The sequence below is a fragment of the Ylistrum balloti genome, unplaced genomic scaffold (assembly GCF_031769215.1).
Source record: "Ylistrum balloti isolate Yb309-2 unplaced genomic scaffold, AGI_CSIRO_Ybal_v1 Utg369800, whole genome shotgun sequence".
NCBI classification, from domain to species: domain Eukaryota; kingdom Metazoa; phylum Mollusca; class Bivalvia; order Pectinida; family Pectinidae; genus Ylistrum; species Ylistrum balloti.
This window is the reverse complement of record NW_026781978.1, coordinates 1227711-1253733: the sequence shown is the minus strand read 5'-3', so window position 1 is coordinate 1253733 and position 26023 is coordinate 1227711. Positions and strand designations below refer to the sequence as shown.

The 26023-nt window shown below is 31.6% G+C and overlaps 1 long non-coding RNA gene across 3 annotated transcripts in view; it reads right to left on the bottom strand.

The window, feature by feature from the left end:
- Positions 1–24948, bottom strand: part of LOC132544491 (uncharacterized) — a 38014-nt gene extending 13066 nt beyond the window's left edge. Inside the window, exons 1-3 of one of the 3 annotated variants that reach the window (XR_009553999.1) lie at positions 24884–24948; positions 24482–24569; positions 23796–23957 (exon numbers count right to left, since the gene is read on the bottom strand). This is a non-coding gene — a long non-coding RNA (uncharacterized LOC132544491). Of the gene's footprint in view, positions 1–23795; positions 23958–24481; positions 24570–24774; positions 24794–24819 lie in introns of those variants that run through there. The other 2 variants (XR_009554000.1, XR_009554001.1) reach the window with 2 other exon arrangements.
- Positions 24949–26023: the final 1075 nt, after the last annotated feature.

Sequence of the window (26023 nt, the reverse complement as noted above, 5' to 3'; positions counted from 1 at the left end):
ATGGTTATATGGTTTACTAAAGTGATATTGTGTGTACCAGTGTATATGGTTATATGGTTTACTAAAGTGATATTGTGTGTACCAGTATATATAGTTACCTAAAGTGATATTGTGTGTACCAGTATATATATATATTATATGGTTTACTAATATATATAGTGATATTGTGTGTACCAGTATATATATATTATATAATCTACTAAAGTGATATTGTGTGTACCAGTATATATAGTTATATGGTTTACTAAAGTGATATTGTGTGTTCCAGTGTATATATATATAAAGTTATATTATTATTATTTACTAAAGTGATATTGTGTGTACTAAAGTGTGTGTGTACCAGTATATATATATAGTTATATGGTTTAATATATATATATAGTTATATGTTATATTATGTTATATATAAAGTGATTTTGTGTGTACCAGTAAATATATAGTTATATGGTTTACTAAAGTGATATTGTGTGTACCAGTATATATATGGTTATATGGTTTACTAAAGTGATATTGTGTGTACCAGTGTATATGGTTATATGGTTTACTAAAGTGATATTGTGTGTAGCAGTATATATATATTATATAATCTACTAAAGTGATATTGTGTGTACCAGTATATATAGTTATATTATTTACTAAAGTGATATTGTGTGTACCAGTATATATATAGTTATATGGTTTACTAAAGTGATATTGTGTGTACCAGTGTATATGGTTATATGGTTTACTAAAGTGATATTGTGTGTACCAGTGTATATGGTTATATGGTTTACTAAAGTGATATTGTGTGTACCAGTATATGTAGTTATATTATTTACTAAAGTGATATTGTGTGTACCAGTATATATATAGTTATATGGTTTACTAAAGTGATATTGTGTGTACCGGTGATTTTATAATTTATATGGTTTACTAAAGTGATATCGTGTGTACCAGTGTATATATAGTTATATGGTTTACTAAAGTGATATTGTGTGTACCAGTATATATAGTTATATGGTTTACTAAAGTGATATTGTGTGTACCAGTATATATAGTTATATGGTTTACTAAAGTGATATTATGTGTACCAGTGTATATATAGTTATATGGTTTACTAAAGTGATATTGTATGTACCAGTATATATATAGTTATATGGTGCACTAAAGTGATATTGTGTGTACCAGTATATATAGTTAAGTGGTTTACTTAAGTGATATTATGTGTACCAGTATATATAGTTATATGGTTAACTAAAGTGATATTGTGTGTTCCAATATATATATAGTTATATTATTTACTAAAGTGATTTTGTGTGTACCAGTAAATATATAGTTATATGTTGCACTAAAGTGATATTGTGTGTACCAGTATATATAGTTATATGGTTTACTAAAGTGATATTGTGTGTTCCAATATATATATAGTTATATTATTTACTAAAGTGATTTTGTGTGTACCAGTAAATATATAGTTATATGGTTTACTAAAGTGATATTGTGTGTACCAGTATATATATAGTTATATGGTTTACTAAAGTGATATTGTGTGTACCAGTATATATATATCATATGGTTTACTAAAGTGAAATTGTGTGTACTAGTATATATATAGTTATATGGTTTACTAAAGTGATATTGTATGTACCATTGTAGATATCTATAACATAATGGTTACGCTTGAAAACAAATCAGTTCTATATATACCAATCCTACAACTGATGTCGCAGATATTGATTCTATTTCATTTTGCAGCTTTAAGGTTTACATGTGATAATGTTTTCTAAAAAATATTAAACGATCATAACAGTGGTTAATTTTTTTTTTTTTAAAAGGGGGGTAATTTTTCAGCTTTTCTGTTATGAAATCATAAAAGGGGAGAAATGCATTCATTTTTCTTTTAATACTTATCTAGAGTGTCGAAAAACACGGGATACCTGATGAGGTACACGTACCTATGGGAGTGATCTACATAAATGATTAAGATATTTATTAATTATCAATCATTGTTTGTAGTAAAATGGAGTATACTAAATAAACAGGCGCCATCGAAAAACAGTTTAGATCATTTTGATGCTGGAAAGGCATTGCCACTTTATATAAAGTTTAAAACGTTTTGATTTACTTATTTTAAAAAAAGAAGTTTGAAACAAATCAGCTTATTTATAAACTATCAATTTATAAGGAAAAAAATCAAATAAAATTAATTTATACACAACATGATACTGTAACAGCGGACGAAGAAGTACAAGCAACGATGAAGGATAATGTAACAGAAAACTGACCGAAAACATCGCAGTCTAAACCAACTTGGTTAATTTAGTGTCACTCACGCCCTTTAGTAAACAGCTGAAATATATATATATCAATACATTATACTTAATTTTGAGCAGAATTTTATACAGAGTTAGTGAAACTATAGTAACGTTTTCATTATCAAGACGATTTGACAGAATATCATGTTTAACATGAATTGCATTGTATAAGGGAATTGATTATTGAACACACTGATCGCTAAATGAATACCAGTCACTGAGAAAGTGTGATGTTTGTCAGTACATGTGGGATGTTCTTACTTATTGTGTCTCACGACCAATTCAGATATAGCTTTAGATGGTGTTATCAAATCACTTCAATGAGAAAACAGTTTTCCAACGAATTTATGAAAAAATCATCATTTGCATATTTTACTGTATTTTGAAGGAGGCTGATAATTAAAGTTGAATAGAAGATTTGATCGATGGCCTCGAGTTCTCGTGAAGGTACATAGCGTGGTGAATAGGGTAAATTTTAAAAAATGACCAACTTTTCAGATAAACCTAGGTCAGCAATCATGTACACGTGATGTGCACTAACAGAGGAATGTTTATTTAACAAGACAGCGTAATCTAATTCAGTCAGTGTTTTCTGTGACATTTTCGGGCAATAAGATAAGAGATTTTCTATCAAAATATGAAGGTAGTGAGATAATCTAGTAAAAAAAAATAGAAAAAAATACACGAGCACAGATTATTTCATAGATGCATTTGTCAAGCAATTGAAAAAGAACTATTAAACACAACATGCAGGAACTCTCTGAACTTACAATACCAGCACAAACCAAACTATTCTGGCAGAGAGGAACGAATTATGGTTATACATTATGTGTGTGTTCAAGGAATACTTATCATATTACGAAGTTTAAAAAAATAAGTTTTCACCTGTAATACAATTTGAATACGCAAATATTAAAATAACCTGGTCGTATTGAATGCCAAGTGTCAGACGTTTTGACATATAATGTATTTCACAAGTCATATCATTATTAAAATAAACATTTATGTATAAAAATGACTTTAGAGTATACCATTAGGTAAGAAATTTGATTTTAATATATATGAGGTTATTAATCATGTCTCATTTGCTAATAATGGTCATGTAAGGTTATGCGTATTTTAGAGTAGACTTAAAGGAAATAAACGTGAAACACTGAGAGAACTGACGCATATTTACCAACGAATTGTGAATGTTTGAGACTAACGTTAAGGTGAAGTTATTCAAAGTATGCTAAAACTACCCTTCTTGGTTATAATACGTATCAACCAACCCACAACTGGCCTTCTTTAATACTATTAATTGGTAATTCCAAAATTTGACTGAATAAATTTCTTTGTGTATTTCCATATATTACTGAAGTGTGTAAAAAGGAAGAAATTTTGTAACTTATTACGTACATTACACCGTCCCCTAATAGAACCACCTTAAAGGGCCTTATTGAGTTCCTATGTGCAATCCTTTCAATTTTTTATAGTACACATGTAAACATCACCATACATTAACTTGCATTCTAAACAGAGGTTACTACTGCATCCAATTAACCTACGGTTCTAGTGAAAGTATCAGACATGTCTAGAATGGTAACAAATAACTAAAGCTTGAAGAAAACAGGACGTTTTTAACGGAAGCCATAAAAAGGACCAAATAATTTCTCAACTTTCGGCGATTTAATGCCATCCATGAAATAAGCGGAAAATAAATTTCTCGAAAAAAGAGACCATTACAGTATTAAGTAAACGTATCATTTTATCTGTCATAAAAGAGGTTATGTTATATTATTATATTATATTATATTATATTATATTGTATTATATTATATTATATTATATTATACTTAGTTATCTTACTTTTCATTCAAAGAAGCAATATGCTTAATCCCAGATGACTTACACACAACAGATAAGAATTTCCATGTTATCTTTCGAGTTCTATGATAAGGCTAATTTCGATTTTCCTTTCATGAATCTTCCATTTTTAGATAGCGACAAGCCTGCTTGCACAACCTATAGTATTCGGTGGCTTGCTCCCTGTTTTAAGGTTTCCGTGCAACAAGTAGATAAATTTACAAAATATTGTTTCGAGAAATGTAAGCTTTTGGAGACTTTTTGGGAACAAAACACAAAAACAAATACAAAAAAAAAAAACATTGGGAATTATGCTATTACTATGTACAATATGAAGTTGGATGTGTTCTATTCTCGTTAAAGCATGTATGCCTCTTGGTTTCGTTCTTGTTAACGTTGTCCACGATTGAGAAGGTGACATTACTTACTTGGAGATGTTTATGTTTGGTGTCGCAGATAGAGCAGAAAACGCTTATCCGGTCGGAACACCTGATCTTATCCTAATTTCACTTTGGCATGTTTGTATTTTCTATGTTGTTTTCTTTTCTAAACACACCTGATCGACTTACTTTATCTATAATTTCATTTTTGTTTTATTACTTAACACATGCTACTGACCTACATTATCTATAATTTCATTTTTGTGTTATTACTAAAACACCTTACCGACCTACATTAGCTATAATTTCATTTTTGTGTTATTACTAAAACACCTTACCGACCTACATTAGCTATAATTTCATTTTTGTGTTATTACTAAAACACCTTACCGACCTACATTAGCTATAATTTCATTTTTGTGTTATTACTAAAACACCTTACCGACCTACATTATCTATTATTTCTTTTTTGTTTTATTACTTAACACATGCTACTGACCTACATTATCTATTATTTCTTTTTTGTTTTATTACTTAACACATGCTACTGACCTACATTATCTATTATTTCTTTTTTGTTTTATTACTTAACACACCTCGCTGACCTATTTGATCATTATAACAAAGAGACAACATTAACAAATTCTTCAGTGAGTTGTTACAAATGCGCTGTAGGTCATACATCTCTATCGACTCTACCTTAGAATATGGATTTCTCTATTTTCATATGCAAAACTTATTTATGCTAATATTACAAGCACGCTTTATTTGTAGCAACAAGTTTCAGTTGCTATACAGTGAAAAAAATATGTAAACATAATTGTGCTAGGTTAGTTATTATGACTTTGTATAAACAATCTTTAATAAAGTCTTTTTAATATGTTTATATGTTTATAAATGTACACAAAACAGCCCAGAACATGAGAGGGCTGATGTGATCTGTAAACTGTCCATTTTTTTTATTAATCAGAGCCTTAACACGATGCACTGGTTTGTTTTAATGCAAAACAGTAACTCAAAAAGATACATGTTTATATCAACTTCAAAAAACGATCGGTTCCATCTAAGTTCTGACTAGGTACATCTTACGTAATATACAATGATCTATACATATTCAGCTTCTACTGTATCTGTAACAGGGTCTTTATGAAGAGTACGCATGTGTGAAATGAGAAACGACGAACAGAATCTAATACATATAATTCTGGTATTTCTTAATGTTGATGTGATTATCATCTATTTTATATCAATATCATGATATCACTATCGGGATGGTAGTATCCCATTGACTCTATTGGTATATTGGTGTTTTTTCCAACTTCCATGTTGTAATTAAGTTAATATACCAATATATACATTATTATTATATTTGCAATTTATTGAGAATATATTCATTATTTTTTTAAACAAATATTGATCGAAATTTAATTTGTTTCATTCATTGAGCAGCCGTATTTGTAATAAATATTTACACGTAATTAAAATCCACTGAGCACAGGCCTGTTAAACAATAAAGGTGATTTTTAACATGAATTCTAAATGCTTTTAAAAAAAACATGCTTCCATAGGTCTTACTGGTATCTTTATCATTAACAACATGAATTTATGTAACAGCCATGTAAACGTGAATCTTAATATACCTTGTTTGAAAATCGGATTTCGTTTTCATAGTTAAGTCAAGATAACAACTATCATTTAATAACACAAGTTCTTTTTCGAAGATATTGAACTGAATTCAGAATGTGTAAGAAACATGGTATTCGGTGAAAATATAGGAATTATATTTTTGTGTAATTGACATTTCTTCCATGGCTGTACAACCGAAAGAAATAAACACCAAGCCATAAATGGTAAGAATTAAGATACTAAAGACTTAAAAACAAGCAGATATTGTGAATAAGCCTTCGATACAAACCACTACCATTACAAGGTTTCATTATATTCACTCTCAAAATCTAATAAAATTATATCGGTCTGTTGGTTTGACCATATCACAAACCAAATCATGATTTTATTTCTTCAATCATATTACGTTTTTAATCGCCAATGTTATTAGGAGAGTGCAGAATTCGCAGCTCCCAATACACTAGTAACAATTTGAATAGGTAATATACGAGTTCCCTCCCTTGGATCCTTTGCGCCCACAGAACAACATGCTATATGGAGAGGTATATGTAGCTTTTGTTAACTATCTTTTCACAGTCTAAATAATTACCTTACATAAATTGTGTTCATAATGAGTGACTTCCTATCAAACAGTCTCAGACAAGCTTGTTTTGTTTCTACTTTTTTCTTGAAAACAAATTTAATGAGAGGGACAAAGAAGTACAGTGAGTCGGTTGGGATACACAAACAGTTCCTTTAAAATTAAAGATAGCCCGTCAGATAGGGAGGAATTAAAGTAACCAGTATTTATAACACTGGATTGGAGAGGTTAATGCGTGAGATCTATTAATTTACCGTGTTATATACAGTCTGAGTCCACTGGAGTGAATCTGTATTTGTCTGGGCTACAGGTTAATCGTGTGTGAAGAGTTGAGGTACTTTACCGGATGAAAAGTTTAAACTTTGTAAAAGAAATACATTAAAGTGAAGTCATCTGTACAATGATATTGTGGCAATGAGGTCATAACTGTAACAATACATGAGAAAATTTAACTGATGGTAGACATAGATAGGGGCGAACTTCTGGCCGAGTTTATGCAAGGTGTCATAAAGGTGACTTATAGGTCTGTGCATATTGGCGGGCCTATATCTGTGTTTGTACACGGCTGTGGTGAAATATGAGTAATTTTCTAAGCCACGGTCGTGACTGTCTATTCGGCTAACACAGTCAGGTAAAATACCGTCAGAATAGATGAGTGTTAACTAATGAAAAAAGCTTTTATTCTCTTCTCTGCACGCTCGAGAGGTTTGCAATCCGATCCGTCTGTTGACCTGAGGGAACACGATAATGTGCTCCTAAAATTATGTCAGCTCCGAGGTCGTTGTGTAATCAGCCCGCCGCTACGTGGTGCACATAAGGTCATACTAGGTCACCCCTCGCATTCACAAAAGGGCGGTTTAATATTTAGTTTGACTCTGATCCTACTTTTATGTTAAAAATGTGATAAGAAATTGAATGATTACGTAATATAGGAGAGTAGACCCCGAACCCATGTAGTTATATATTCCCGGTCCTATCGTACGATCTTTGCTGCACACATATGCACATATCTATGCAGATAAAAACTTCTCGGGGGCCATCCCACGGGGTCGTCTAGATAGACCGCTCAAGTGCCCATCAAATTATCTGCTCAACTCCTAGGTTATAAGCACTACTATCTCAACAGCAGTGTTTTTTATGAACAAAATGATGCTTTCTTGGTATCCAGGTCACTTAAATCAAAACAATGTTCAAAGTCACATAAGACAAGGGATCGAGAGTATAAGAAATCGTGTAGAACATATTTGTGTCTGTCTGATAAGCTTACGTTTAGGGTCTGAACCTCAGTAGAAAACCTAGAATTACGAACAGCCTAGTAAAGATATCACAGACGGTGTATATAACTAAACCTTCGATTATTGTACAAAGTGGATTTATTATAAGCTAGAGCGCAAGTGTTAAATGATTGGTCACCTGCCCGATAATGTTCAACTTTAAACGAATATTTAATCTTATTCACAATACCGCGCATGTTTGTGGGTTGTCACGCCCGTTTTATTGCGGACTATTTCTTCACGCGGAAGGATGACATTACCGCCAGTGTGCTTCTCCATGTCAGAGTATTGCCCCACCTCTAAACCTATGAAACCCACATGTCAGTGATCAGGCCACATGTCAAGGATTTGTCTTCCGCCTTCTGAGTAAGTAAGCAGGAAACGTGCACATACAAATAAAGTAGCGGTGCTCACACAAACAAATGGTTGTTTTATTTACAAATATTCGTTGTATACAGCATTATACTATATTTTATTTGTTGATTTGGTGTTTTCATATCAAAAATAATAAAAAGCATATTATTTTAGCAACTTTTGTGGGGAATTTATATGGTTAATATCTCTTTATTATCAACGAAACAAAACTAGGAATATTTCCCTGCGAAATCGTCTGTTCTCCTGGTATTATATCTTGTTATGAAAATATTTCATTTGAGAAGAAAAAAAGAATTTTATATAAGGTTGTCATATACATTTCTTCATAGATTTTGAAATAAGTTTTTTATGTTATTAAAAACGCCAATAATGTCTCATATCAAGCAAAGAGGAAGGAAAATACCTAATTTTATGTCTTGTTCTTTATTATTATTATTTATATATCAACTTTCAACCTTGTTTCAATATTCTAAAATATTTTAGATTTATAAACCAAAATGTACAGGAATTTAATTGATTAAAAAACACACACGAATATTCAGTATAGAGAACAATAAGGTGTATTACGATAACAAAATCTGAAATTGATAAAAGGAAGGTCATTTTTAATATCATTTATTTTATTGAATAATTAGATCAATTTCATAAATAGTATAGATCTGTAAGGATTTTTTCTGTATTTAAAATCAAAATAAATTTAACGCATTCATGAGCATAAACTTTGTGGCACGTGGTCAAACTGGTATACAATACATCACAGGTAATAAGATAAATGATATATATGGTAAATGATTTATGCTAAATCACTAATCCTTTTTTTTCAAAGATTGTACAAAAAGATTAAAATCATGTCTCAGTGTTGCTTGGTAACTTGAACAGAATGGAAATAAATTCATGGAAAGCATCCACATTTATAGGTTTGTCTGAAATATATTCATTTGCACATATTTACGGAGATAAGAACAATTTTCATAACAATAAAAAAACACAAAACCAGAATGCAGTGACATATTTTAAGTGATTTTTAAAAGGATTTGTAGTCGGTGTAATAACAGTATAGCAATTCCTTTCATGTGAATATGATTATTACATTAACATTATCCTCGACTGCATTTCCTTTTTTCAACAGCGAAGGACAGCGTTTAACAATGATAAATATAGACTGTTTTTCCGAGATGATGTTCGCCAATGATGTGTTGTTATTTAACTGTAATGTTGATTAAACAAATTGTTCTGCATATCCTCGGTATATCAAGCTAATGACGTCGCTGTTGGGAGTTTAAATATACAAGGGCAACTCAAATATTTGTTATTATGCAGACCATTGTGCATATATGTAATCATTGTGTATCCGTGGTGTTCCACTGTCTGTAGGTCGTAATGCCAATCACACACGTATCAGCTCCCGTGTCTTTCTACAATTACCAATGATCGCAGTTCTACAATTGTATTGAATAAAGTCAATTGGTCGGATATCATGTTATCTTGTAAATGTGCATTAGATTTGTGCGCCATAGTCAGTGATCAAAGATATACTTAAAAAATACTTAAATGATTTAAAACATGTCTGCAGTATCAATATGCATTTGCTACATACAAAAATACTACTGAAATGTTATGGCATTTTGATGACATTTTACAAGCCTTGTTTGCGCTGATAAGTTGACAATCCTATTTTCCATGCTCAACCTCCCCCGATGTTTCATTGCGTCAGGTAATACGTTACAGGATAGATCACATATTTCTCATTACTATTGGTTAGTTACATTACGTAACCATTAAAGGTCACTGATATAAACAAATTAGAATTACGATGAAACAGAATTTATTCAGCATTTATCAGATTTGTATTATTACCTAAATGTATTCATATCGCACTTAAATACACGTTTGTATTCCCTTTTTAAAGATCGTTTATATATATTTCTGCGTGATAAGAGAAGACCAAAAGAATTCTGTTCTTTAATGCTATTCAAACATCTCAGGATAATCTTTTATTTTATGTAGCTTTTAAATCTTTATCATTAATATATTCCATTTTCTGTCGTATAATCCCTTATTATCAGAACGATGACAACACCCTTGTTTGGTGAAAACTATTTAATTCGGCGTCGTCTATTCCGTGTCAGTGTGATCAATTGTGAATGTTCATATAAAACAATTTAAATATTCTCTCCTCTACGCAGTATTCTATTCCAATATTACTCAGTCTGTTTTCCTTCCAACAGCTATTACATGCTATTAAGCGGACCTTAGTTGTTTGGCTTTTATCGGGGTCACCTTTCCTTTGTGACCTAATTACAGATGAATGCTAGATTATCGGTGTTAATTGTCAGTAATCGGGACAGCATACGCTCACAATCGACGCACGAGAAAGGAGAGACGCTTTTGAATTCAGATATTGTTAAAACTTCGTCAAATACGCGAGTTAAAAAGACATGGATCATAAATCAGGTTTTTCAAACAATAGTTATCTTTAAGACATGTACAGAAGATCATGACATTCAATGCCGAAGGGGAGGCACTGTAAAGAATCTATATATCTATAGTGGTTAGGATTGTTAAAAAATCCAGATCGCTTAACTTGGACAAGTTTTTCAGAGAGCTTTGCGTTTGACGATCTATCTCTTAGCCAAATTTGTTTTGATGTAGTGATAACCATGCTTTGTAGAACCGCGTTTGAGTGTGCCGATGAACAAATCTAAACGCAAAAAGACACCTTTGTCTGCCTTCAATAGACGATCTTTGCCTTCTTACGCTATGTCTGCAGGTCAAAAGCAGTCTATTTATGGTTCTGTGAAAGGTAACGAGATCATCCCGATTATGGACTTTTGAACAGAACAGAGGTCAACATATCTTTCTTGAAACTGTACAACAGTTAATTTGCATGAGTAAGGTGAGAGGAAAAAGCATGTTAACCAATCAAAGTCTCTTATGATCTTATCAGAGCTCAGACACAACATGTAAAACAAGCCAAGGAGGAACTTTTGTTATGAAGGTGATTTATGACTTTGCAAGACCTCAAATTGAACTAAAGTTTCAAGCAGATTATAGAACTATTTCATGTTCAAGCTATAGTATAAGTTACACCAATTATGTAATAGTGGGTTCCTATAGAATTATATCTTCTTTTGACAAATTCTAAAACATGCCACAACCAAAACACGTAATCAAATATCTTATTATGATATATGAAATCTGAAAAGTGCATTTCACAAGGCTGACTATTGACTGAGATTTTCAGTTGAGGATATTTAAGTCAAGTAAGTAATATAAATAAAATAAAGAAAAGATAAGAATGTAATATTTTACTCTTTTAAGTGTTTTATCACGCTCTCATTAGAATTTCATGTGATGGGAACAGAATTCATAAAACATAAAAGTGTCTTTTCAGTTGTCATCGAGGCAAAGGAAATATCGAAATACTATTTATCCAAGCTTAATATTTCACCCTTCATCAACAGGAAAGCTGGTACATAACCCGAAACTTAAGTAAAAAACCAAGCTAGCAAACTAGGCGCAATGCTTCATTCAATATTAACCTCCAAATAAAATTTTTAAAAATTTTACTGCATCAAGATAATGCAAGTAATGTGCCGTATTATATATTCTTTCATGACAATTTGAAGTAACACATTTGAAATGATATAACGGTTTATAGAAAACTATATTTCAACGTAAAATACAGATTAGATGTATTAAACAAAGTTTTTCAAAACATGAGATAATCAAGTTAGCTGTATAGCATGCAGTATCACACAGGCAGGATTAGGTATGATATCGCATCTGAGAGCGGATGTGATCCAGACGGCACTGGAATTCGTGTTCTATGAAACAGGTAAGTCCTGGTGAAGTTTTGGTGATAACATTTTTGGAATGAGGACGTTAACTACTGGCGGTTATCTAACGTTATGCATAAAGACATAGGATTACCTGCTTAAAATTGAGAACATATATCCAAAGAAAAATAGGCACAATTGTATTAATTATATACAAAACCAATCGGAGACAATGATGGAATGCATGGCAGTGGAATCAATTGAGAATTATTTCATCAAAGATAACGTCTAGTTTTATTATTGCCATTAAAGTCTATTTTTACTTTATTTCTTTCTTTCATTTTCCCCTAATGTACTTCAAACAAAGTTGTCGTTCTGAAATAATTTTACTAATTAAACATAGTGTCTTTCATTTAGTTTATTTTGTCGTCTTGAATCAAACGCCTATTTGAACAGCAGGCACTCTCGAAAAGAAGTGCAATTGTTTAGGTTGTACAAAGCAAAGTGTTAAAATTGTACATATAATTATGTAATCTAAAATTTGTTGTTAATGTTCAAGATTTTTCATGAGAATTTTTACGTTTTCTAGTGTATCTTCTGATAGGTTTCTACGGACAAAATAAATGAATTTGATAATTCAAACTGTGATATCATATTTTGTGGCTATTTCATGAACGTTTTGTAAAACAACATACTGCTTTATGTTTTGACCTGAACGGGAACAGTATGAGTGAACTTTAGCTTCCATATTTGGCTTATACATATAAACACGACATTACAAACCTGTGAAACCAGTGTTAAATCTAAAAGAGAAATCAAGGAAACAATATTTTATCGGATTTCTTCCACACAAATTAGTTTTGCTACTAACATATAAACGATTCAGGTTCATACATATCATTCATTTACTCCTCAATAGGTGTAGCAAGGGTTCACGGTTTCCCTTAATGTGTTACGGATATGACTTCTTTCAATAGATACACAGACACCTTTGGTAATTTAACGAAAATGGGAAAGGTTCTCTATGAAAGGTGAATAAGTAAATAGATAAGTTGTTTTATAAACACGCCGAGACAATTGCTGTTGTCACATCGACTACATAAAACGATTTCTGCCATACAATTATCACACCTATTATACCAATTGAATTCAAAATATATGAAGTTTTATCTTATTAGATGTATTAGATCAGCCACGTTTAAAGTGTTTTAATGAATAATATGGGATTTAATACAGAAAAAGTTGCTTTGACGTTTAACACAATAAGCGAACAGCTTCATTGAATTCTCACAACTTTGGCTTACTTTATACATGTGCTGCGGCGATGACAAATCATAATTACAACTGTTCTTGTTATAGTTCTCATTTGTTTATCATAAGGAGGTATTAACATTATTTTTATACAATGTAAGTAATATTACATTTTCTCTGAATCGAGTAAAATGTATTATGTAATGATTATTTTAATTATTGATATAATTGTACGTAGCCTATTATAGAATGTCAAGATATGAGAATCATGGCTGAAAAAGGTTAATATAGGTAATGCAAACATTAAATTTCCATTCATGTGTATATATATATCGGAATAATTCGATCTATATTAAACATGTAAAACTGCGTCACCCACTACACCGCATTTCTAAATTCTTTTCATTAACTAAAAGAATGTCGACAAGTTTGATAGATTTTTTCATAGCCATTTTTTCCTTCTAAATGTTCAAACCTTCTGGAAAAAAGGAACCCAATTATCCAATTTCAACTATCAGGTTTCCTAATTAATGAATTATACTTAAATCCAAACGTTGAATTATGTGTTAATGGACACACACCATTTTGTAAAACTATTTTCCAGAATGCTGTTAATACATTTTTGACATATAACTTATTGCGACATCTTCGTACCAACCATTATTTGATATCGCCTAAATACTGATGTAATTCAAAATAGGACAATCATCTCTAAATGTCAGTGTTGAATCACACATACTTTCATAAACTCTCTAAAAATGACAATGGGTTACATAATTATCTACTTAAATCTAGTGTAGACGCCCTATGTCACAAAATACCAATACGTTTGATGTTCCATTATATATATATATATACATATACATCCAATGATTTACATTCTGGAGCTGAATTATCAGTGTCAATTAAACATTTAAAATTATTGTTTTACAAATTAAAAAACATAATGTCCTTTTTGTTTTTTTCAAATAATCGCAAGAAAAAAATGATGACTTATTGACAACATGATTAAAATTACTCAAACAAGCCTACCTCAAAATCTGGTTAGAAGTATTCCACCACACAGCTGTTGTTTCAGCAGACATTTGTTTATTCAATACATTTATTGATTGTGTTCTTGTATTCTCTTTACGTGCTTTTACCGTAAATGACTTCCGTTATGTGATGTTTCCTCTTCTATATGTTTCTGTTACTGTATGGATGATATTAATTACATTAAGACGTTAAAATTATTACACAAACGTGAAGTATCATATTTTCTGTCAGGTACCCGACATTTTTGCATTTCGATACTGATTTTGACGTACGTTGTGTGATATGAAATATTATTAAAAGCAAATCCGGGTGTTTGGCTTATTGGTGGCAATTTAGATATTGACTTCAATCAGACTTTCTCGTCCACTGCCTGTCGGATGAATATTGATGTGTTGTTTCCCCCTAAAGTCATTCTTAATGAAGGACATCTCGGACACGGCGAAAGTCGCCAATGAGTTGTTCAGATAGGACACTGTACCTAATCTCATAGCTATGCAATAACACTCATTCCAACAAAATGCAATTACAACAGGCCAAATATCTTTTAAATTCATGATGAGTAGAACCTTACCGCGGGATATGTTTTATTGGAAACATTAGCTAGACGTTATTTCTGGGTTTGATGATACAAAACTGTTCAGCAGACGTCGTAATTGAACGTGAAAATAGATTTCTGATCGGACCAGTGATAAGTAAATAAAGCGAACACTCTGATTGGCCTTAATCAACCTGAGCAAAAAAGAAATGGAAAATTATTGGAACTATTTGGCAATAACAGATTCCCCAAAACACTTTTTGTGTCTGTGTAGAGGACAAGACGATTGCATTAGTGTCCTGCAGTTATTGGCTAGTGGCCTGAAGTGTTGCAATGGTCAGATGTCATATGTCTGATTTTAGAAAATGACCGTCTGAAAACCACTTGAACAGTCATCATGTTGCCATCAATGGCTTTTTTAATGGACATGCAATCTGTAAATACATATATCTATTTTCTTTTTTATAATTTGGTAAAATCAAGAGTCAATTATCTGTGATGTTAACTGTCATGTTTATCGGCTGTCTGGATATCTTTGTATTGATCAAGCCGATAGTTTGGATATAACCCGATAACATTTATCAATATCAGTAACAGAAAGACAGCCTCTACCACTTATCTTTAGAACGTCATCTAACATTCCTACGCTGATTGGACTTCTAATAAATAAGGTTTGAAATTCTGGTCTCGGTTTTATGTAAAAAACAGTTTAAATCACAAGAGCTTATGCTGATCACGCTGATAAGTTTGGCCAGATAACATTACGAAGTAAAATTATCAGCAACGTTCAATTTATCGGCGGGAAGTTCGAGATGAATATACCACTCATACTTTTAAATTCTTAGATATGATATATCTATATTAATTCTCGAAAGCTATACGACATAAAACTGATATCTACCACATCCTTCATGTTACTTCTTTTTTCCTCTCATCGCTGATGAAGCAATTAAACACCAGTCTATCAATATTTGGTAATACTGACAACACTTATTAGCCATGCTTTAATAAAAACCTACGTTTCTAAATTATAAAATAATCTGAAAAAGATGTTTCCATCTCGTTAATGAAGCGCGTCGTTAGATCCTATAATTTGTGGAATTTTACATGCTAAACATTGATATGCATGACAAATAATACCATTTTGTCAGCAGACTGAATAAAACAAACTAAAGGACAATGACAAAATATTTTTATGGTATTAAGAAACAACGACAAAATCTAAACCAAAGCAAAAACGGACAATGATATAGGACAAATAATGATATCACGGCGTTATCCAAGTAATTCTTTTTAAGAATTCAATAAGAAATAAAATTACACAGGGACAATTTTGTTATATCATCGTTATGGGACCACGACAAACAACCACCGAATAGTTTAAATTCCCAAGGTCAAACACTATATTACAGTGTACATATACAGGATCAACACGGAATCAAAATGCACACTAAACACACAAAGACGAAAACATACGAGTGCGTCAACATGCATCACAGTGTCAACACACCTGGGCGAACACCATACACAACGTCAACGCTCAAGAATATCACAATTCAACGTTGCAACACGAGGACATAACATCACTACAACGTCGATATTAAGGGACAAAAAGTATAAAACATCCTCACTCTATGTATATTTGTTGTGCATTTTTAGAATAAATAAAATTTAATTTGATTTACCATTACCATGGTATTTGTATGTTTCGGGGGATAATTACATCATCTTTGTGATATATTCATAAACAGATCATCAAGCATATTTTGTCATACCTTTGTCAAGAGAATATCTTCAAACCGTTAGCATCACTAATATAGTATAATGACTGACTAATTGCATTTTGCTGAAATGCTTGACATTTCTTAATGTTTGTACTTATTAGAAGTGATCCAATTTCACCCATTGTAAACATATAAATATCGGATAGATAAAAGTGTTATTTTTCACTGCAATTTATTTTTAAAAAATGAAAATAATACGTTTGTAGAATTTCGCGAATAAAAAATGAACATATTTCATCTTATATAATTGATCTTATACAAAATTATTAAAAAGGAATAGAATAAAACGAAATACACGGAATACTGATGAGCGTTTTTAGTAATAACATAGTTTCCCCGTGTTGCTAATAGTTCAGTATGATATTTTATTCATTTGTCACTTCTGAAGATATCGTTGAGATATAATCTTTTTATTAAAAAATCTTCTCTTACCTGGTATCGCATAATGTGATGTTTAAAGTTTGTATACTTGGTATAGAACACAACGGATGATTTATATTTATCGATGATCATCATACTTTTATAAGACAGAGTCATATAAAAAACACCAATAACGAAAGACTGACCAGATTTATTTCCTTTCACATATTTCGAACACATTAAATGTAACAATATATACCTTGTTTATAAGTTTACATTTCAAAGGGATAAGACGTAATAACATAAATATGGTATTTACTCTTTTTTTCACAAGAAAGATATTTTCATTAACGCATTTTTTCGTTAGGCAAAAACGTACAATATAAAATAAACTGTAGTCGATAGCATTTCTCTCAACAATTGAGATCAAATTAAACACTGATTGTTTTATCAGTAAGACAATTGAATCGATCAGTTACGTTTAGATCAATCATCTTTATTGTCTTTTTCATCCTAAAGTTTTTATGGACAATTAAGTACTATGCAAACATTCAGCCTCGTTTTCTTGTCTTTTTAAGTAAGAAAAGATATGAAGCTTAAGTAAATTGACTATCATAAGTTCCCAGCTTTGAAATGAACGCATCATAATCCTGAGGAGTTTGTAGTTATTTACAGACAATCAATCATGAAATGAACACATCTCTTACAAATGAAAGAGGAAATTGTTTAGGTATCCTCTTTTCCCATGGATGATTAACTTGATACAACAATACATAGATTATCACCAATAGATAATGCTTACTTTTATTACATAAAATTATGTTCATTTTTATCCTCTAGGATGAGTATGTCCAAAAAGGTGTATTAAATGCTCTTATAACGATTTCATTTAGAATTTGGCAAAATCTTAAATCATCATTGATTTCTCCGATGTATAGCTGTCTAAATGAAATTCCCCGAATGTGCAGGTCTACCGTCAAACTTTTGAATACCTCGACTGACCTCGACTGGCCTTTGAGATTTGCACAATTTGCATCATAAATATATACTGTCAACATTTGTGTCCTGCTAAAATGCAATTAAAATTTCATCGTAAATCAATGTCATCTCTGTTCACTGTCAAATTACATTCAAATTAGGAAATTTATACAATTACATTGTAAATGTGAAAAACGGTCCTAGATTATTCGGAAAAGGGCATTGTCTTAATTTTTAAACTTGAATTTAATAGTTCAATACAATCCGCTTAAAGGGTAAACATAAATAAAAATGTTGGTTTTACAGGTAAAGACATTGAATTAATTTATAATGTATAAGTATATATATAAATATTTATATAAAGGATGTATAAAGAAACAGATATCATTGCTAAAATACTTATAAAAATTAGTGAAAAACAATTTAGAACCAAAATGTTGCAAAGATTGTACTAAATATATACAATTGAATATCACCTTTAAATACTAAAAAGAGTTAGATACAGTACAGACAAACAATGAATTAAACTGCATCATGCAGTTGTTTTGTCATTCTAAGACTCTTCAATGATGCTAAGGGTCTAAGATTTGAAGCCAAGGAGGCGACTGAGAAAAATCTAAAATGATCGAAAGAAATGTCAGTAGCTAGTTTGGGAGGTGCATTAACACCACAATCCAATAAATTTCTTCATTTTCATATACCTTGTATCCTGAATACCGGACCCTAGAAATATAATCTAAAAAGTAAATAAAGTGAAATATGTGTGACCAGCACATTCCATGTAACGTTATCGAAATAACACAAGTCAATCAACATAAACATGCTCCTTGAATAGTAAAAGTACATGCATCACTCATATGTATGAAAACATTAAAAGATCATTAATTATCTTTACAAGTAGTCTCGACTCTCTGACTACTGGTTTGGTGTGAGGATTAGTATGTCTCCATTGTAATGCTAATAAGTGGCTGTTCCCTAATTGGTTATTAACATGTACATCAATTACATCACGGTATTGATATTTACCTATATATTAGGAATTTTATCTTATTATATATGCACATCCACATATATGCATGATAAACGTTTATTCTATAAATGCATATTGCTATTTTTGCTGTATGTATTGAGTGTAGAATTTCAACTATCAATATACATTGTTTAAGAGAGATTATGTCATTAAAATATGTACATATATTAATATTTCAGGATCAATAAGATATAGACCCAAATTTGTTTTCCGTGCAACCGTAATTAAAAGATTGTACCCAAAACAATCACTCTCCTCCAGTTAATCTGTGTCGACTGACACCCATTAACTTTGCTCAATCATTCTAACGCGGTCCATGATTAATAGACATCTGTCTTTGGGTCGAGTTATTAATTATGATGCTAGTTATGCCTCGGGCCCTAGGCTATTTCAGTGAAGGTAGATTGTCCTCAACACATACATTAAATCTCTGGTTGTCTTTTACGGTATTAGAGTTAATAACTTTTTACGATTTACGTTGAGGTTAACGTCTCTCTATTTGACACATGTATGCTTCAGGGTGTTTTCCATTTTATTCATTTAGCTGTTTGGCATTTCAGTTTTGTTTCGATATTATCATCATCAGCACTACAAGATGATAAAAATTGTCAATTGTCGGTTTTTTCTTTCCCTTTTTTTATTATCAGGTTACTGAATGAAATCAATCAGTGTGTTTGGAAACGCATCGCTTCACACAAAAATACTGATGAATCTGAACTCAAAAATGCTTACCTTTCTAATTTTGCTGTTGATGATGTTAACAATTGACACAAAACATTTATTTGATGATAACTACTTGATAAATGGAAATGTATCTCTGTGGTTAAGGGGCGGTAATATTTCAATAAACTAAATTTATTTGAATTATATCTTTACTTATGAATACAACAAAAATACCTATTTCATATCACATATCTATTACATACGTTAGAGACCCTGACACTGTTATTGGTAAATAATTTGTATTTTTAAGATAAATTTATGATAACATCTCTGTGGCGATACCTGTATGATGGCTGTGTAAACACTAACATCTCTACTATAAGGTCAATGTTATGATATTGACATCTAAATGAAAATGTAAGATATACGGCAATCGTTTTATGAGATAAAACAGATATTAACACCTATGACATGTAAGCGATATTTCAATTCAAATCATCCATATTGATAACATACATATACTTATATATTAAGTAAGTTAATAGAAGCATCCCTATGTTACAAAATGGGTTTTTTTTTTCAAACAAATATAATGAATTTCTATAGTAAAGGTACAAAAAGATTTATCACGGATAACCGGTAATTCCACGCTGAAGGCATCGAGAAGATTACTGTGAAGATAGAGTATCACGTGACAGACGATTGCACAAGAAACAATAAGTAGTTGGCAAAACTGTATACAGACTGAAGATCTCTGGACATATTTCAATTCCACATGTACTTTAAGATTTACAACTTACAAAAAGAGTTCTCTTTGAGCACATATTAACATGCTAATAACGAGAAATTAATGTTTTTCAACCAAGGTTATTATGAAAATAAAAGTGTGGTAAATTTCATAAAAGCAACATGTGTTCTGTTGATAAAGGATATATTGTTGTTTCCTTAGATCTTTCTATATAACCTACGCTGTGTTTCGTGCATTAAGACCCGTTACGTAACCCTGAAATAAAACGCTATGAATACTTCATCATCTGTGACCCGTGTCTACGTTTCTGAATACTTTATGTGCCAATGTTAACATCACAATCGCGCGAGGTTTGATGAGCAGCCATCTGACGAACCTGCCTTTATCTGCAGGAATTGGTTCTGACATATGTATAGAACATGCTCTGAATGATTAAAAGTCCATCTCTTATGCACTTTTTATGTTTAATGAGCCATCCATACAAAAACTAAAATAAAAAGGTTAAGAATGTAGCACATATTATTAAAGGTTCTAGCTTGACTGATATCAAGATAGATAAGTTTATACCTAAATAAGGATTATTATTCCCTACAGATAATCCCATTCACAAAAGTCTGTTAATAGCAAAAAACTTTATCTAAAAAAGAAACATACATATATATATATATATATATATATATATATATATATATATATATATATATTGTTTCTTTTTACATATATTTTGCTGCTAGTACCTACTTTAGATATTTCAAGTGTTTATACTTAAATTACATTAATTTGTTTCTTTTATCTAACAAGTAATGATATATGTTTGACATGTACGGTTTAAAAATACGCATAGTAAACTTTACTTCGGAGTGATCTGAAAGATTTACGACTTTCCGATACTCATTAATATTCAAACATCATTAATAGAAATTTTTTTATGGAAAATTAGTTTTTACATATGGAAATTACGTTAGGGTGATCATGAAGACATTTTGTATAACAGCACGTTTATATTTCTATGTTTACCATTTTGATTAAGCTGAACCATTAATCGTTAAAACACTCTTATCTGTGTTGTTTTCATCTATTTTTTTCCTTGTTTAAAAATAATAATAGTACAATTTCATCTTTTTCTTTTGCCTGTGTTAGGTAGGATTTGAATTGGTTTGGCCTTGAAGCTAGTCGGATCTTGTATTAGCCATAAAAATACCGAAAGAATATTAAAAGTTTACGTATGGTGAAAATTTATCAATAACGAATGAATATCAACACAAACAATATCCCAAGTTTATAACTTATGCAGTAAATAATGTCAATAACTACAAAATAAATTTAATCACAAATTGTAACGGTATTTACGTAACAAAATTTTACTTAAATTAGCTGCTCATTTTTGTTATTATGTGTTTGTAACAATAGTGATATAGACTTAACTATATGGCTACACAGGTTAAATTTTAATGATATAACCACGAATACAAAAAATGACTTAACGACAAATTTCTACAATAACGTTAGGAAAAAATATCACACTGAATAAGTCGAACAGAATATAACAAACAAAATAATTCATTAAAATTTTTCCATAATTGCAAAAGTACGTTGTAACGAATTATAAGAATAATTATGACACTATCCGTAATTGAGTGTTTTGTTTAGTGTACCTTTTATAAACATAATGACGCCCTTCTCACTCCACAAGATATTATAATGATTACGGGTCAGTTACTGACAACATGGGTTCGTTAGCACGTCATATCGATAAAAACTTAAATTAACGAGTTCACTGAATGCATAAGGATGAAAGAAACGTCAAAAACAGATATGGCGTGTCAACACATTGTGATATACACAGCCTTTACAGATAACGTGTCCGAACATGTCTAGTTTTTCTCCATAAATAATAAAATTCGCAGAACTTTAATCCCAATCAGCATTAACTGTTATTAAATAGACTTTTACATTTACATCAATGTTTCTGTAATATAGAATTTACGGCAGTGATTTATATATATAAAGAGGTAAAGTGTATCGATTTAAGTATGTTTATATCCGATTACTCTCTGATTGATATTTAATTGATGTAGGTGGAAAACACATTTCAATGCAAAGTAATATAAGCAAATAATCACGGTATTAAAAAAGATAGTATTTGATCGATTACAAACCATACATTGCCAATGATATTATCTATTTATCATAAGCAATAATTAATGAAGACTGATTGCGAGGAATAGTTATAAATCATTGTGGGTTACAATATAATTACAATATACACAGAATTAAGTGTAGGTCTCATTTACTTTTAATAACTGAGTTAAATATGTTTGGCAAGATGATTTAAACAGAAAAAAATGAAGAACAAACGTGTTGTAACGAAGTAATCAAAGTTATCTAAATTCAAGTCAGGAACAGAATCCAATATTATCAGCTATACAATGATAATTTAAAGTAACAAATACATGCAATATCATGGTAAATAAAGGACGCTGTACACCCATACATTTAGTTTTTGTGCCTTAATCCTTACACTGTCAACTTCACAAATATTAAAACTATGTCTTGTAAACGAAAATTTATTTGTACACCATAATAAAGGATGGAACTAAAATAATAAAAAAAAAATAAGAGATAAACAACAAATCATTCGGGATAATTGATGTTATAATGCTTAAATCGGTCACTTTACCAGGTAAATAACAATTGAAAACGAGAATGAACTATTTACATAATTTTAACATATAGTGTTGGTGGCTTATTATGCTGCTATTAGTATAACTATATACATGTATTGACGTGTAAATCGACACGGGTCAGTGTAACATGTGTGGAGCTGGGTCATAAAGATGAGATTTGATAGCATGTCTACAGAATTATCCGACGGATACATATCAATATCCTCATTCAAAATTCATTCTAAACACAATATATTGATAAAAGTAAACATTATTCCTTACATCTGTGAGTGTGTACACGTGTGTGCACCTTTACACGTGTATAGGCGATGTACGGGAACAGCTTGCCAGTTTGACTTGCTGTAGCCGATATGCCAAGGGGGCCTCACCCTACTCTACTGTAATTACGTAACACTCATCTCCAACATGTAACCTCCAATATGTCTACATAATATGCAAATTGCACCAACATTTTTCTTAATTATATGTATTTCAGACTTGCGGTTATGAAGGTGTTATATACGTAACTCACAGACAGCAGTACTCATTGTTGAAAACTTCCAACATTATGTTAATAGCAAGAACTACTTACCAAGAAGTGATTGAGAGCCACATGGAGGAACTAGACTGACATAAACACGTTGTAATTGTCCGTCCTGATCTAAATATTGAGTACATATCGTCTTACATTTCTGCAATGACGGCTACACTGCTACACGACTGACCGCTCTGCGGAATGGACTCGCCCCAAGCGCTGTAACAAGCAAACACGTGCGTTTTCTCTCTCACAAAACCGTTAGCAATTATATTAATTCGCAATAGTTAAACAAAGGTAGCAGTGGTATGCATCTTTATTAATTGGGTCGAACGTAGCCCTTGGGATCCTCAGCTATATTAATTATTATCTGCTGATCTTGTAGGTTGGTTTTTGTAGACACTCGGCGATTGTGTATTATTCTGTAGATCTGAGGCTATATTGTTTCGTTTGAAACTATCAGAGAAATCAAAATCAGGTTGTGTAAGGCATTTCAAATGACATAACGTCCATTATAAATTAATATTTAAGGAAAGAAATTTTAACAAATAGTATGTCTAGAAACCTGGGACCACATAAGAAAACATTCCACTGAAGTGTACACACCGCTCGTTTCTGTGTGAGAATAACCCCGCCACTCTTACGTAACAACATGTGCAGACCCATCACCATGGGGCACCCTCTTTTAAAAAGGTATTCTAATATGTCAAGGTAACTTGGCAGTTGGCGTACATGTTACGTACTTGCAGACCCTCGGTGTGTTTTACAGATCCTCCTGGCTGTGACAGACTCTATCGTCAGACCATCTGTTGTCATGCCACGTACAATACACTGCAAACACAGATTATATCTATTAGGAGTTTTATACTATTCTCGGGTTATGTAACGCCATTTCTAGATATCATTACAGCGTACAGCATAGCAAGAGATGTACTTGAGACGAAACAATATTAACATAAAGTTGATGAAGGGGGCTATAAATACAACATATATTCAGTTTTTAGGTCAAATATTACTTAAACATCAAAGCATATACTCCATACTGCGTCGGAAGCTACTACATGAATAGTTTGTACTTAACGGCACCGTCAGGTCTCTTCGTTATGATGCGAAACGCAGCAGATTCCCGCCAATAGCTCATTCACCTGTTCCACTGCATAGCATGCAGTGCATTTGAAGGCATGTTACGTCATAGAAATGATCTCGTGCTGCGTACTACCGTTACATCTTTGCGTCCAATCGCACCTCTTCATTAGAGCAGCTAAATATGATGGAAACGTACACAGCGCCTGCTCACAGAAGTACAGAATTCGGTAAACTCCATAAAACCATTATTTGTTTAGTTTATGAGACCTATTTTGTTTTACGAACGCATTGACGATAAGATGTTAGCATACTGTGGTGCGAACGAAACCGGATTCAAAATTAGATCGGCTAAAATCTGTAAAAGTGATTATGCACCATTTGCAAAGCATGAACCAAACGCCCTACGCTGTAACAGTCACCATAAACATTCAAGTGTTCGAACAGATTCCGCTAGACATGAAGCTGTTCCTCTGTGGGTATTGTCAGAGTTATGGGGCTGTGAGTGATGTACCGATATGCCAGTTAACGAAGATCAGCAACACCAAGTGCCTTATATTGGTAATAATAAAGCCATATACTCTTATGAAATTAAAATGCAGGAAGCTGAAACGCCGCCTTAATATTAATAAAAAGATAGCAAGAAAAAGTACATGCTATACTTAATAAAGATTACAACGCAGCCGTGTGATCTGAAGCCATCATTGATGATAAGACCTTTTAAGAGCTCGGTCAATAACTGTACGTCCTGTAACTTTTGATTGGAAAATCGTATATGCCAAGAATTCAAAGATTACATGTTTTGCGTACCCAAGCTGTAGCAATATATCAATCAATATAAAGGTTTAACTTGATAAAAGAAACACTCTCCCTATAAACTGTATGATGTGAATAATTATATCAAATTTCCTATTTTGTTTTATTTCTTAATAGTAACATGCCTGCTTCCCCTACCGAAGGTGCTTATATATCGTTGTTGGTCCAACATTATAGGACTTGTTCCGTATATCACGATTTCTTGGATAAATGTCGGTAGGTGATGCACGACTGGTGCAGTTAATGAAGAAAAATGCTATAGTTATCATGAGAATCACATTGTTAAAATGAAATATTATTTTTCTGAATGGATTATATAATTCGATGTAGTGGTTTCATTGTTATTTACCCGAAACCCATTTTGAGACCCTGTCTTTACTTTTTGT